This window comes from Thermobia domestica, chromosome 7, assembly GCF_964235325.1.
Source record: "Thermobia domestica chromosome 7, izTheDome1.hap1.1, whole genome shotgun sequence".
NCBI classification, from domain to species: domain Eukaryota; kingdom Metazoa; phylum Arthropoda; class Insecta; order Zygentoma; family Lepismatidae; genus Thermobia; species Thermobia domestica.
The window spans coordinates 295461495-295477658 of record NC_137460.1 but is presented as its reverse complement, the minus strand read 5'-3'; the positions used below and the strand labels follow the sequence as shown (position 1 = coordinate 295477658).

Here is a 16164-nt window from a genome sequence, read left to right as displayed (position 1 = left end):
TACGTGACTGCCGGAGAACCTCATTAGTCCACGATGTCTGTTTATTCAAAATTCTTCTGTAATTTAACTTAAGAACACGTACATTTTTTAATCACTAGAAAACAATGTTAACAAATCTTTTTGATATATTTCTTCTTGAAGACTGTTGAGCTAACTTCTTTTTTTTCACTCATGTCATGGTTTCATTACAGTCCCCCACTGATGAGGAACTGTTCCTGAACATCACCGTAGTGTGTGTCACTTTTTTCACTCATAGTTCTGTCCACACTATGTTTATAGACACTGAGGGCCTAATGCAGAGTCGTTTTGAAGTGCGATTAGTGCCATACTAAAGAGTGCGACTAGCATAAGGCTCCTGCAGTAATCAGTCTTTTCGTATGACGCTAATCATATGTCGTAACGACTCTGCATAAGGCGGTGACACTTTAGAACTAGTAGTCTATTGGTATGCACACGCATATACATAAAAAAACAGTTCACATCTGCTAATGTTCATGGATCCTAAACACTTTAGGTCTTATGCAGAGTCGTTTTGACATATGATTAGCGTCATACTAAAAGCCTGACTACTGCAGGGAACATATGTTAGACGAACTGTTAGGTATGACACTAACCACACGTCAGAACGACTCTGCATAAGGCCCATTGAGTCTGTGGTGAAGTAATGTTGCGACGTAGAGTCCTTGTTGGGGACCTTTATGCTTTGATGAGCCGCAGGGTAATTGGGTTTCATCCATGGACGCTGCTCATGGCTTCTGTTCTTTAAGTCTTTTTGGCAACACAGTCGAAGATACACACGTCACTGCCGGAGAACCTCATTAGTCCACGATAAGTGTGACTGTTTATTCAAAATTCTTTTGTAATTTAACTTAAAAACACATACATTTTTTAATCACTAGAAAACAATGTTAAAAAAATCTTTTTTGATATATTTCTTCTTGAAGACTGTTGAGCTAACTTCTTTTTTTTTACTCATGTCATAGTTTCATTACAGCTGGTACACGGACCAAGTTTTGTTGCAGTGATAATTTTAGTTTCTCTGCAAAGTTTTCTAAGGTATACACGGTTAAGCAACAGTACGTATGAGATTTTGCCTCACAGTTACACGCATCACGACTAATAACATTTATATTTGACTCCCGCAGAAACACTAATATTTGACATTGTAACTTCCACATGCTTTATTACTGCAATACAAAATCAACATTTTTATAATCACAAATTCCAGTGTAGCCTAATTTCTTTTGTTTCATCACTTCTTCCTAAACTAGTGCCTGAAGTGTGTGCCTGTTAATCTTTAACTTTCTATTTATTCTATTTACCACATCTTTGTTATTAAAATATAAAATCAGCTTACCGTAGAATAATATCTATGTATTTAACATTTTCCTTGCATATTTACAGCTTACTAACAAAAAACATTTTCAATTATAATCTACCCAAAGCAAGATATATATCCAGAAACATCCCGAAACAACATGACTTCTCTTTCTTCTTTTACTCGAAGGCATGTGTATTGAACCATAGCAGTTTCTGCCTTCAACATCCTCCTCCCCTTTAACTATAGTTCGTACCCCCATCTATCAGGTGGTCTACGACTTCTTTGTGATCTCCGACAATCTGTACTATTAGACCCTGTTTGCTCTGTATAGCCTTTTGATACGTTTTCTCGATTAGTCTCATTCAAATAACTATCGTCCAAACGCCGGTCTACTCCCACCTGACCAGTAACTTTATACTCAGGACTTCTTAGTCTAAACATCCTCTTATCCTCTGAGTTTATTACTTTCTTATTTTCACAAGAATTCAGATTATTTATTCTAACTTGATGTCTATGACACTTACGGACAATACCATTAACCAACACTTCTAAAAGATTATTACCTAAGTATCGAACAAAACGTCCGTTAATAAACTTAGGTAAGTCTTCCCTATAATTCCGTACCCATATAGTAATTCCTTCTTTCCAATTTACCTCTCTGCGTTTTGGACACTCGGGTGCTTTAGTTTGATTATCGAACGACACTGGAGTAATATTAAACCATGTACATGGTTTGAACGCAAACACCAATAAAGCTGGAGCAGCATGGATAACTTTCAATGGAGTGTGTAAAAGCACATAATTAATTTCCTTTAACCAATTAACTACACACTGACGGTTAATTCGATACCCATTCTGAACATATCTTCATTATTTTTTTAAAAGTCTGCACCGCCCTCTCAGCGCTACCATTACTTTAAGGGGAATACGGTAGTGTAGAAACCAATTTGATACTTCTCTCCCTGCAATATTCTTGAAACTCCTTACTTCTAAAAGGAGGACCATTATCTGTAACTATAGTTCTTGGAAACCCCACCAATTCAAATAACTCTTCTAAACAAGTCAAAGTTGCAAAAGTGTTCGTCGAATCCACTTTCCACACTTTAATCCAATGGGAATATGTATCCACCATGAGCATAAAAAGGAAACCAAACAACTGACAATGGTCTATATGTATCCTATTAAAGGTTTTTCTGAATTCGGCCAAGGACAATAATAATGTTTAGGTGAATTATTAGCTGTAGCTGAACAAACTTCACAACTCTTTAAATAACCACGTAATTCATTAATCATGTCAGGCCACCATACTTCGTTATCCGCTAATTTCACAGTAGCATACTTTCCCAGATGATCCTTGTGCAATCTTTCCATATAGAACGCTCTCAACCTTCTAGGAAACACTATTCTTCCTTTCCAAAATAAACAATCATTGTGTAATTCCAATTGAAATCTTCTTCTGTACATGTCCTGATATTCTTTATAATCAAAACAAGGTGGTAATCTTTTAGGCCAACCAGATAACATCCATTCTTTAATCTTTTGTATCGTAGGATCTTTCTTAGACTCATCTTCTATCTCTGTCTTATCTAAAATAGTAGAAGAAATTTCACTGATGTAATTTGGAGCTAATTGATCCTCTTCAGTAGACGTTTCTAAAGGAAACATTGACAAGAAATCAGCCACTTTTACAGCCTTACTATACACTATATCATAATCATAATTGGCTAAGATTAGAAACCATCTTTGCATTCTTGGAGAAGCTCCATCTGGAGCAGCTTTCAAACCAAAAATCCATTTCACTGGTTGAGAATCAGTGATAATCTTGAACTTTCTGCCAAACAAAAATTTATGGAATTTACGCACTGCAAAAACCACAGCTAGAGTCTCTCTTTCGAATTGGGAATATTTTTTCTCCGCTTCCGATAGAGTAGCTGAGGCACAAGCTACTGTTTTAAACTGACCATCTATTTCATTGTACAGTACTGCCCCTACTCCGTCTGGAGAGGCATCTGTCATCAGTACCACCTTTGATGTTTCATCGAATGGATGTAAAATTCTTGCATCTTGTAGCATGCTTTTCGCTAACTGAAACTCGCTCTCTTGTTTGCTAGACCATTCCCAGCGTACACCTTTTTTTAATAATCCATATAATGTAGGAATACAGGACGGCAGTGAAGGTAAGTGTCTATGATAGAAATTCAGCATACCTAAGAAAGACTGTAACTGTGTTACATTTTTTGGCGAAGGTGTATTCAAAATCGGTTGCAGCTTGTCTTTTGCTGGAAGAATGCCTTTCTGAGAAATATCGTATCCTAAATATCTTATGGAATCAACAAAGAAAATACTTTTTTCTTTGTTTACCTGTATGTTGTAATGTTTAAATTTCTTCAAGACTTGCACTGTTCTCTGATAACATTCTTCCACCGTACTTCCCTAAATAAGCACGTCATCAAGATAACAACGTACTCCTTCCAAACCTTGTAAGACATTGTCCATAAATTTTTGGAAAATTTGCGCTGAACAATTAAGCCCAAATGGTAACCGATGCTGTAAATATAAACCCCAAGGAGTGTTAATTACTAAATATTTCTGCGAATCTTCCTGCACCTCTAGTTGTAAATAAGCTTCTTTTAGATCTAACAATACAAAGTACTTAGCACACGATAATCTATTGAACAAGTCTTGTATCTTAGGTAGAGGATAACTAACTTTTTCTGTCACTAAATTTAGTGTTTGTTTAAAATCTAGACATAACCTTATAGTTCCATTCTTTTTCCGAACAATTACCATTGGAGTAGCCCAATCTGCTTGTGAAATCTTCTTTAAAACCCCAGCATTACATAAATTATCCAATTCCTTCTTAACTTGCTCCTGTAATGAATATGGTATGTCATATGCTTTTCTAAATATTGGAGTGACACCTTGTCTTAAAGGAATAGCCACTTTGAAATCTTTAATGGGAACATTAATAGATCCATTAAAAACTTCACCAAATTGCTGCAACACCTGATTCTGTAATACTTTTGCTGACTGATTGTTCACAGCTTCTACTTGCTTCAATTCTTCAGCACTACCAAACATGTATGCTAACTGATTCCTCCACTGCGGAATGATCGAATCCAACCAACTTCTTCCTAAAACCGGCTGGAACATCTCTTGTTTAACTACCATTAAAGATAAGTAGTCATTGTAGTTTAAGTGCTCTACTTTGTACATTTACCTAATGTATTAATGGGAGAGCCATCAGCATTATTGAGTCTACCCTGAAATGGCTCTATCAACATTCCATTTAATAACGGTGAAGTGTAACTAACGGCTGAAACGGCCGCACCTGTATCGACCAGAAATTTTATTATTTGATCATTGCATCTTAATATATAATGGTTCTTTGCACATTACCATGATTGACATTAAATAAAAATATTGCACGTAGATTGAAAATATCGACTGCGCCAATTGTTAATCTTTAACTTTCTATTTATTCTATTTACCACATCTTTGTTATTAAAATATAAAATCAGCTTACCGTAGAATAATATCTATGTATTTAACATTTTCCTTGCATATTTACAGTTTACTAACAAAAAAACATTTTCAATTATAATCTACCCAAAGCAAGATATATATCCAGAAACATCCCGAAACAACATGACTTCTCTTTCTTCTTTTACTCGAAGGCATGTGTATTGAACCATAGCAGTTTCTGCCTTCAACAGTGCCTTTGATACAAGGAGTTCCACATCAAATGTATTACAGTTGTTCAGCCTTTCTTTAAACAAGAAATCTCGTCCTATATAGCCGCCCTGCTAAGGTGATAAATAATCATTAATAACTTGTTTTCATTTCACTCCAACGCACCTTAATCTGTTTTATTTTGGATCGTAACGCCGAGAAAGACAATAAAAGTAATATGAAAACAATAATAAGGCGAAGATTAAATATACAGTGAAACCTCTACTAACGGATACCTCCCTTAACGGACATATTTTGTATTCCCCAAACACTGGAATAGGAAAAAAGCATATTGACAAACCTCTCTATAGCGGACACTCTCTAGTACGGACACGGACAGTCTTTTCTGTTTTTTATAGCTATTGTTTACCTCCGTATTACGGACACTTTCTCCAGAAATAAGTTGAAAAGTGTAGTAAAAATGCATTTTTAGTAATTCATACATGTATCACCAAGGAAGTATTGTGACAACATTTTGCCCCCTCAACTGTGTGCTCAGCAACCCAGATGAAGCGTCTCAGTTTAACAACACTCTTATGTCCTTTGCTTGCATCCCGCCCAAGCTATTTTAGACGCCAAAGTGATTGACAGTTGCCCGCCGTTAGGGATGACACGTTATGCTACTGTCCCGTTGGAATCTCTAACCAACCAGAAGACAAGTTTAGTATTTTTTGCCCTCAGGTTAATATATATTGTCTCAAAAAGGACACTTTAGGACTGCAATTACCCCACAAATTAAAGCGCCATACTGAAAGCGTAGGGAGTACTGATAAGTGTAAAGTGCAGAGAACTATAACATGTTATTTCCATGTTGTGCCTCGAACATAGAGTATTGGATGACAGAGAATAATGCATGTAATATTCGTAAATACGTGATTCATGCAAAACTATTTTTTCTTATTGTATATTATCTTGCTGACTAATTTACATACAAAATACTGAAACCTCTTGAAGGCGGACACCTCTCTATAGCGGACAATTTTTTATTCCCCGCGGCTGTACGCTTTAGAGAGGTTTCACTGTATTTCTTTTTTACGTCTTTAAAACAAGTATTGTAGGAATTTATTAATATTGAACCAATATGGCACTGGTGGCCGAACATGCTAGAGCAACATGCTAGTAATGAAAATAGTTTTTGGCGTGGGTTCAAACCCAACCCAATCAAAGTTTTTTTTTAAAGTTTCATAACACCTTTTCCATTAAAATAAGATGAAAATAATACTCAAAAAAATATTTAATTTTGTGCAAATAAGTAATAATAGTGAGAGGGTGCGTAGAAGTAAGAGTAGTAGTAGGAACGGAATAGAAGCCCCGCAAGGCTAGTTTTGTTCCACCTTGACCCCCATGATATAAATTTTGTGACTAATTTAAAACAGCCGGCTAGGGTAGCGCGCGAAAAAAGTTACTTCCGCGAGTATTACTCTCTCTAGCGCGGAGGGGGTCGTAGATGTACAACAATGGAGTGTTCCCACTTTATTCATAGCAGCGCGTTGTATATAGTGTCTCCGTCACAGCTTTCGGCTTAATATGATAGCCGTTAATGGTGCATTATTACTTTGTTCCCGGATCCATCCTGGGAGTTACTTCTTTAAAGTCTTTAGATTCGCATATTACCGCTTGGATTTGTGGTCATATCCCGAAACTTCGAAACAAAGTCAGACAGTTAGATTAAATAAATTTTAAAAACTAGAAACTTGATGGAACACTAACATTGAAAATAGCAATTTATGAAGGTCATTTTTGTAATAGTCTGCGTCAACGCAACACAAAATCTGCGATAGTGTGAATAGCAGATAACATGCGCGCTGACTACGGGTATTCCGGGGCTCCTTCACCCACACAAAAAGCCTTGTGGGTGCGCCGCATCCACAAGATTTTTATTTTGGACCGTGGTTTAAAACCGTTTATCTTGCGTTTAAGTCAGCCGTGTTATCGACTAAGCTAGGGCAGCCCCAAATTATTAGTATAGTACCAGTATATTTTAATTTATCACAGCACAGCCCATTATAACAGTGTTCATAAAATATTTTAACTAAAAATAAAATATCGAGATTTTCCTTAACACATATAATACGTTCGCCATTGATGTGCACCCACATAAATTTTGGAAAGTCGGTGCCCTTGGCAGATACAATTGATATTTGCATTGCGTTATGCTTCGCTTTATTTGCAAGGGTTGGAAGGGAATTCCGCTAAATTTAGGTTGAATTTATAACACAAGATAGTAAATGAAATGAAGTATTTCAGTTTAGCGTTCCACGATTATGACTTTTGGGCTAACGGAGACTATGATTAAAGCAAGTGAGTGATGATGGAATGATTGGTAGAATGAGGATGTGGAAGTACACTGGAGTACCCGAGAAAATCCGCGAACACGATGTTGGGACGCTTCCTAGCAGAAGGGACTATAGTATATTCATCCGTATTCTACAGTTAGTTGGGGAGGGGATTGGCAGATCTGACGTTGGGGCTGGTTGGTTTGTCTCGACCTCCAGTTTTGTGCTGTGTTTGTCTTCTATAAGAGTTGGTTTTGGTCATTTTTGTTTAATTCAATTTTCTGGTGCATATACATCCCCGGCGTCATTTTTTTGTACAATGCTTTCACTTTATTACCATTTTGCCTGACACGAGGCTATTTTGGATTTTCGACCCGTGCCCTTTTTGTCTTGGTGCGGCATGGCCACGTTTTTATTTCAGTATAAACTATTTTTCTGATTGATACAACTCTCCAGTGTTTAAAAATTTTCAGTGCAATATAGGACATGGCTATTCTGCCGCCTCGTATATTTTTTTTAATAAATAATTAATAGAAGAAAATTAGTTGGCAACATTGAATGAGAATGTCGTCTGTATTGTTTACATGCTGATATTGAGAAAGATATTTACAATGATATTAGGAATAGTAGTGTGAAGTTTTTAGAAAATTATGGAAATAAATCTAACATCAATTATTATGTGGTGAATGTTGTGTAGATTAAAATGATGTTTTGGAAGCAGTACCAACTTGAAAGAAAAATACAAAAGTAGACATTCTAGTGACAAAAAGTATCGAAACTTGAGTCATCGAATAAACATTAAAAAGGTATAGAAATCAAGTAGAGATGGGGAAATTTTCATGTAATATAACGAGATGCCATTAAGTTAAAGGAAAGTTTTAAATACGCATACAGTGTTATTTTCTTAATGCGTGCCCAAGTATTTGCGAACAGATTAATATTCTGAAGTTAGTCATCCGCCTTGTTTTCGACCAAGAGCCCTCTTTTCCTTCAAGAAAAGGATTACAGCTTTGCTAATGTCTGTTAATGATATGTGTACAGGTTTACTTTTGACGCACCAGTAGAAAGAATTTTTGAAAGATTATAATTCTTTCACTGATTTCCTTTTTATTGTCTCCTAAAAGGTTTCTACTGGGCGACATGAAAATATTCCGCATGGCATAGATAAAATTCAAGGGGGCCTCAGAAGTTATTACTGAAAAATTACAATTCATTTATGATTTGCATATAAATATGGTTACTTAATGTGTAGCATAAAAACTGGTGCAAAACCGGAAACCAACATGTGCTAGGTGGCCACTAAAAGCACGAATGATATCTAACCGAGTCAGGGCAGAGCGAAGCTAATGGGCCAGCGCGGGAGTTCGTCCCAAGGGAACAGGCGCGTCAGTGATGGTGGTTCGCACAAGCGATAGTATTGGAAAAAAGTTTGATTTGGGAGTGGTACGAGTTTCAGTAGTACTTGTCATGGTTTCATACTAATACCACTCCATTTGTGAACATAAAATACAGGTTCTCTACACTATGTAGAAATATACGACGTTGGAAAATAGTATCTAATAGAGCCATCTTTTATAAGCACTCACTTATTTTATCCGTCGTAAAGCACTTGTAATGATTTTACACTAGTTTCGCTACACCTCTAAACCCTAAAAAACAGCTATATAACTTTTTATTTACTTCTGTCGCCTGCAGAAATTTGTTCTTTATAAACATATCTTTTCATGCAAAGTATTGAATTTTACCTGTAAATCTTCCAAAACGAGCACCATGTTATGTTGAGTATTGTTCAGATTCACATTAGGGGGTCTTCAATGTACGTACACGATAAGAAGTAGTGTACAAAAGACACTAACCAACATGTGCTAGGTGGCCACTAGAAACACGAATGCTATCTAACCGAGTCAGGCAGGAGCGCAGCAAGAGGCCCGAACGTTAGAAGAGGGTGCATCCGTAGGGAGGAGGCGCGTCAGCGAAGGTGGTATATACATGAATAACAATTGCGCAAAACACTGTATATGGCATAAAATTACTTTACGTGTTGCTTTACATATTTGTATCTTACTAAAGTCGTTATAGGTGTTACGTCGACATGTTTTCATTGCTTGCATGTTCTTTCCGAACTAACGTATATTTCGCAATTATGTCGATCCCTTAACTCCCGGACATTTGTACAGGTGTGCGTCATGAGCTAGCACACTGACTTCAGGATTTCACTTCGATTTTCATTAATGTATTTACTATGCGGCAACCTTGCGCCAAGTAGTTCCCTGCGCTTGCCAAATAGTTTCATGTTTATAACCGCTTTTCAAAATTTTGCTAGAAACGGACGACCAACTTTGGAATTTAACTCCTAATTTTATTGACTATCACTTTAAATTCTTATTTAATGAGATATTTACATAATAAAAGAGCATAGTTACTGCTAATATACATCAGTTTACATTGTGCATAAAATGTACAGGACAAATAGAGTGGCTGGGGACAATTATGGCAGGTAAACGTAAATCTTACATTTAATTGTTTGTATCCCAAAGTAATCACTGACTGGTTCATATTAACATTCGTGTCTTAAATAACTTGACTGTTATTTATGACTGTTGACTGACTATAAAAACACGTAACTGAACAAACCGACGTTTATTTTAAAATAACTGTGCGAGAGTTTCTCCAACTAACTGAACATTTTGACAAGTTTTTGATTAAGCCAATATGTTCAGTTAGTTGGCGAAACTCTCGCACAGTTATTTTAAAATAAACGTCGGTTTGTTCAGTTACGTGTTGTTACAGTTCAAGTTATCCCAAAATAATATATTTTTCTTATAATTTTAACAAACAGCATAATAATTCTATGTTACTTGTATATTATTAGCTTGAATTGAGAAGCAAAATATCAAACTCGTGTAAGAGAAATTTGAGATTTTCTTTTAAAACTCTCAATTGGAGAAATGCCGCAGTCCGCTCGGGGAAGGGGAAGGAATTATGGCGGAGTTTCTTTGCTTCTGTTGTATGTATATTGTACTGATTTTTGACCTGTTTTACTAATTTAAAATCGTTTTCAACGTTTTCTGTGTATTTATAAGGAAGTTATGAATAAAATCGCCACACAGTAATACGACTGTTATAATTTCTTCTATCCTACAGAAGCAAAAAAAAAAAAAAAAACCAATTTAAATGTAGAAGCACACAAATAGATTCAAAAACTCTTCAATTTCTTTAGAACATTTACAATCCCTAGACAATTTGAAAATTCTAAATAGCCTATATCGTCAGCTGCATGAAGAAATTTACATAGGCACAACGTAACTAGTGACTTCTCAGTCAAAATCAGAATCCGGATCTATTGGGAAAAAAAATCTTCTTTGTACCTAGAAACCCATTTGTACGTTTTCCTTCATGTATATTTAGTGGAAGAGGGCGAAAAAAATCCATTTCATTACATCAACATCGAAAAAAAAGTACTTTAGTTGTAATGTAGGTATTTATGTCACATGTGTTTTTAAAGACCTCGAATTCAGCAGACCGTAAACAGAATTAATTTTATATTTTTGCTAAAAGAGAACGCTGCCATAATTCCACCATAGCATTAAAAAATGGGATAATTGTAGCACCGCGAATATCTTTTTTTTTTCTTTTAATGGCTACCTTAAAAATTAATGCTAGACAAAGTGTTATGAAATTCCCATGCGGGGATAAAAGCACTTTTATTACTGACACTAAAACCATTCTTTTAAATACTTATGCTTGCCTTGTGTAGGTGTTATGCTAAATTGACCTCAATTGAGATATAAAACTGAAATATACAAAAATTACAGATCCTTGGGTGGGTGAGTCCATGTCACCCTATAGCACTCAAACCCCCTATGCCACTTTCACACCACGCAGATCTTTTGCGTTTGACATATCAGGGTGTCTATCCGTCACGAAATCAGAAAACGGTCATAAAAGTCACGAAATTTAAATTTTGGGTCACGTTTTTTTTTTTAAACTAAAAATGTAAGTACAGATTGGAAAATTTTGTTCTATAAAACGTCAAAATTCACCACCAAAAATGTCTATGGTCGGCTTTAGACGCTACCAAATCCCAAGCAACGTACGTTTCTATCGCATGGATGAAAATTCGGCCAAATTCGCTCTTGAAAATGTTAGGAAATTTTATGATTTGGTAAAGAAAAGGTCACGAAATTTCATTTTGGAATTTTAGTAGAGGCCCTGAATATGTGTAAATTTTATAAGCTAAAACCTCGTGAAATCAATTTAATTCACGTATCAAACAAAAACATACTTGTGCTCAAATAGCAGGGATTCGACATAAATGAGATTGATACACAAATAGTAATAACGTGTATTCGAAGTAGCCTTTCAAGAGATTTTTCTACATTTAGATACTACACATGTCTTCGTCTTTTCTCCTTTTGTTTCAGCTGGAGTTACTCGTTTGCATAATAGGAAATATCTCATGGCATGTCAATGCTATGGCAGAGAATTGAACGCATTAATACAAATTTTGTGCAGGAAAAACTTGATATTCCGTGGAAAGAATTCAAATTGAAACAGGTAAGCTTAATTAATTAGTTTTCATTAAATATTTCTTGCATTACTATATAGATATCCGTTCTATGCATAACTTATAAAGTTATAATTATTCATTATTTCACAGTAATTAATAACATTGTATGTAAATTTATGCTGGGCTAAGGCAGACGTTGTCTGCAGAGAGAGGTATTGCTTGTACCAATCATTTTTTTTTTCCGCAAAAAATTCATGCTGTATTTGTCTCTCTCTCTAATATCTCCAAATATTGAAAGTATCTGAAGAAATATTTTAAGAGACACTTTATACCAGGGTTTTACATTTGATTTTGAATCTAAATATTAAATCAATATTTTAGAGGAAATTCTCATTTGAAGGTTCTCACAGATTTCCGGGTGGTTTTGACACTAGGTTTTGAACAATACATAACGGCTGCCTGATAAGTACCAGAGTTTTAAACTCACTTTTAATTCGATTTTTGTACTTCAGAACACTAACTAGACAGAAACACTAGACAAACTAACACAAAAGTTTTTTTTCCGAAAGATTTAAAAGAAAACGAAACTGAGGAACAACAACAACTACGAAGGAAATATGAAGAAACAGAATTAGTAGAGAAAATTCCGGAGACAGACCTGGCCACTAACGAAGAAATAGGAATGATTATCAAGAAATTAAAGTCTGGAAAATCGCCGGGATTAGATGGTATAACTAACGACATTTATAAACGAAATAAAGATGTTTGGACTGCATATCTGTCAAGACTCTTTAATATGCTACTGAAAAGACAAGAATTCCCTGATAGCTGGAAAATTTCTAAGTTGATTATACTGTTAAAAAGTACAGACAAGGACCCAGTGGATATAGGAGCATACAGACCAATCTGCTTGCTAAAAAACATTAGTAAAATGTTTGAAAAAATAATAGCCAACAGAATAAACAAGTATAGGAACGTAAAAGACGACGAACTGCAGTTTGGATTTAGGGCAGGCAAATCAACAGAGGACGCGCTAAATGCTTTTAAAGAACAATTGCAGACAAGTAGCTTCCAGAGGAAATACGCTCTAGCGCTATTTGTAGACATAGAGGGTGCCTTTGATAATCTTTGGATACCATCGCTAATAGATAATTTAAAAAGTATAGAGCTTCCACAATACCTAATAAATATAATCAAAAGCTATTTCTGTAATAGACGAATATTAATACAACTAGAACAAGGGGGCATAACTGTGAATAACGAAAAAGGATGTCCACAAGGCTCAATTTTGGGACCACTCATGTGGGACATACAGTTGCAACCATGCCTTCACAAAATGAATAATAGCGAACAAATAGACAAAACAATAGCTTTCACCGACGATATCGCCATAATAGTATCAGCAAATTCTAGAAGAGAATTAGAGGTGAAGACAAACCAAACACTAAACGAATTGCAAAATTGGTGTACTGGCTGCAAACTAAAATTATCAAATAGAAAAACTAAATACATGTTATTCGGGACAAAACTGCAGAGAGATCCACTAATCAAGATCGAAGATCAGAAAATAGAAAGAGTAACAGAGTTTAAGTTTTTGGGGGTCAATATTGATGACAGACTAAACTTTGGGAAGCATATTGAATATATTATTGAACGTGGAAATAGAGTGACAAATAAATTACTCACAATTGGCATGAATACTTATAAATTACCCATCCAAACACTCAAATTATATCATGAAACTTTACTCTGTGCGACTATGACTTATGCAGCAAGTGTATGGGCACATAGAATTATTAACAATAAAAGGATAAAAAAAAGTATAAACAGACCTCAGAGGAACTTACTTATAAGGTTAAGCGGAGCTATCAGCACTACACCCAACAACGCTTTATGTATACTGCTAAACGTTAAACCTTTGAATCTCATAGTCGTACAAAGAGCCTGCAATTATTGGCTAAAGAAAAATAATCAAGAAAAAATAAAAGAGTTAATTGGCAATGAGGCCACAACCAAGAATGACATCGAGGTAGCCATTGAAAACATATGGGATCAAGAATGGAGGACCTCGACTAAATCTAGGAGGTTATTCAATATAATATCGACAGTGGAGATGAGAAGAGGATTAAAATACCTTGACCCAGCATCAGGATTGATACACTTCCTCAGTGGACACGGACCCTACGAAACTTACCTACATAAGATCAAAGCAAAAGACAGCCCGTTCTGTGAATGCGGAGAACTAGGATCACCTGAACATCATGTTCTTTGGTGCCCAGTGTTGGAAGATGAGTTAACAGAAAGAGATAGTATAAGAACAAAAACGCTGGAACAGATAATCAGCAGCGAAAGGGATTTGCAAAATATTAAGCAAAATCACACAAGCATACTCAGAAATGAGGAGAAAAAATTATTACAATGGAAACAAGTAGGAATCTAATATGGATAAAGTGAGATGGATGCGTGTTGGAGAAAGTGGACCCCTCCCCAGGACCGAAGGCACCGGAATTCCGTGCTCCCCGGGGAAGAGTGGATGAGCCAGTGCATTCCCGGGCAAAACCTGGATCGGAACTCCGAATGCGCTGGATGCATGTGTGTGAGTGTTTGTGTTTGCACTAGGCGTTTCTTGTGTGCGCGAGTGTGTGCTACAGGAACTGTTACCTCGCTAGGGACTAGATGGCAGGAGTATCTCAGACTGGAATAAGGTTAGCCGGTGTGCGGATCTCAGTTCGGATATAGGTAGTAGGACACAACGGACCAGGGCCTGCACTAAGTGCTCTGAGAATGAACCCTGGACCTCAAACCTGTATCACTGAGATTACTCGACAAGCAGTGATGTAAATGAAATGAAATGAAATCTTTGCGTTTTACGTCCCACGGTTATGCCGGTTAGACTAAAGGAGACGGTGATGATGAGTAATGGATGAAATGGTGGAATGAAGAAAGTGGGAGGAAACGGGAGAACCCCGAGAAAACCCACGCACACGGTGTTTGTCCACCACAAAGTTCACTTGGTGGGGGCTAGGATTGAACCCGGGACCCCAAGCACCAGAGGTGAACGCTCTACCACTGAGCCGAAGCAGTGATGTAATGGGGCGTATACGGGAATATACGGCGTATACCCACCTACAATTTCTGTAGTCCAGCGTATACTCACCTTAAATTTATGATAGAATGAGCATATATTGGGGTGCGTATACGCCAAATAGTCTTCCGTATATGCTATACTTTTGAAAACGATCGAGCGTATACATACCAAAAATTATAGCATTACACCACTGTCGACAAGGATACTCGACTGAGAACACTCCTCCATTGGACATGCATAAACCACTAGGATCAGCTAAAACTAATGTAGCCATAGGGAAATCGTCTATGATTATAACTATATTGGAATGTGTTGAAATAAGTGAGAAGAGTGAATATGTGCAAAATTGTATGTGATTGTAGCCAGTGGTAGTGCTTAGTGTTGTTATTCTAGTGTTAATCAGTGTTTACGGTGAAATTAGAAGAGACACACAGGGAAAAACTAAGTGAAAACCGATTAGTAAATTAGTGCATTTTCTAGTGAAACACAGGAGAGAAGCCCAAAACCATACAGGGATTAACCAAAAATCATATAGGGAGAAACCGAAGAAAGAAGAGGAGACCAAAATAAATAAACAAATAAATAACAAAATGAATAAATAATATATAATAACATAATTAATGAAAGAAGTATAAATATGGAGAACTAAAAAACTAACTAACTAACTCTATGGCCTATGGAACCCGGAGGTTCAGTGCCGCGTTCACAAAAGCTCTCCACTGACTTCTATCCTTAGCTAATTGCATCCAGTTTCTACTTTGTATTCCTATCTCTGCGAGATCCATCTTATATTATCCTCCCATCTGCGCCTAGGTCTTCCAAATGGTCGTTTTCCTATGGGTCTACCAGTCAAGACTTTGAAAGCGTTTCTACTTTCTTCCATTCTAGCTACATGGCCTGCCCACCTAAGCCTCCTAGACTTGACGACCCTAACAATGTTTGGTAAACCGTATAAACTATGTAGTTCCTCGTTATGAAGCTTCCGCCATTCCCCATTCTCCTTCCTCTTGGGTCCGAATATTCTTCTCAGGATCTTGTTCTCAAATACTTTCAGTCTATGTTCTTCCCTCAGAGTAAGCGACCATGTTTCGCAACCATACAGAACAACAGGCAAGATTATCGTTTTATATATTTTAAGCTTCAAATTCCTCGACAGAATTCGCGACGACAAGAGATTTTGAACCGAATAGTAACACGAATTCCCTGCTTTTAGTCGACATTTGATTTCTTCGTGAAT

The 16164-nt window shown here is 36.4% G+C and overlaps 1 protein-coding gene across 1 annotated transcript in view; it reads left to right on the top strand.

Moving 5' to 3' along the window:
- Nucleotides 1-7864: 7864 nt before the first annotated feature.
- LOC145691074 (uncharacterized) overlaps nucleotides 7865-16164 on the top strand; it is a 53043-nt gene continuing 44743 nt past the window's right edge. The window contains exons 1-2 of the mRNA XM_081766738.1: nucleotides 7865-8135; nucleotides 11754-11886. The gene's annotated coding sequence lies outside the window, so the exon portion shown is untranslated. The remainder of the gene's footprint in view (nucleotides 8136-11753; nucleotides 11887-16164) is intronic.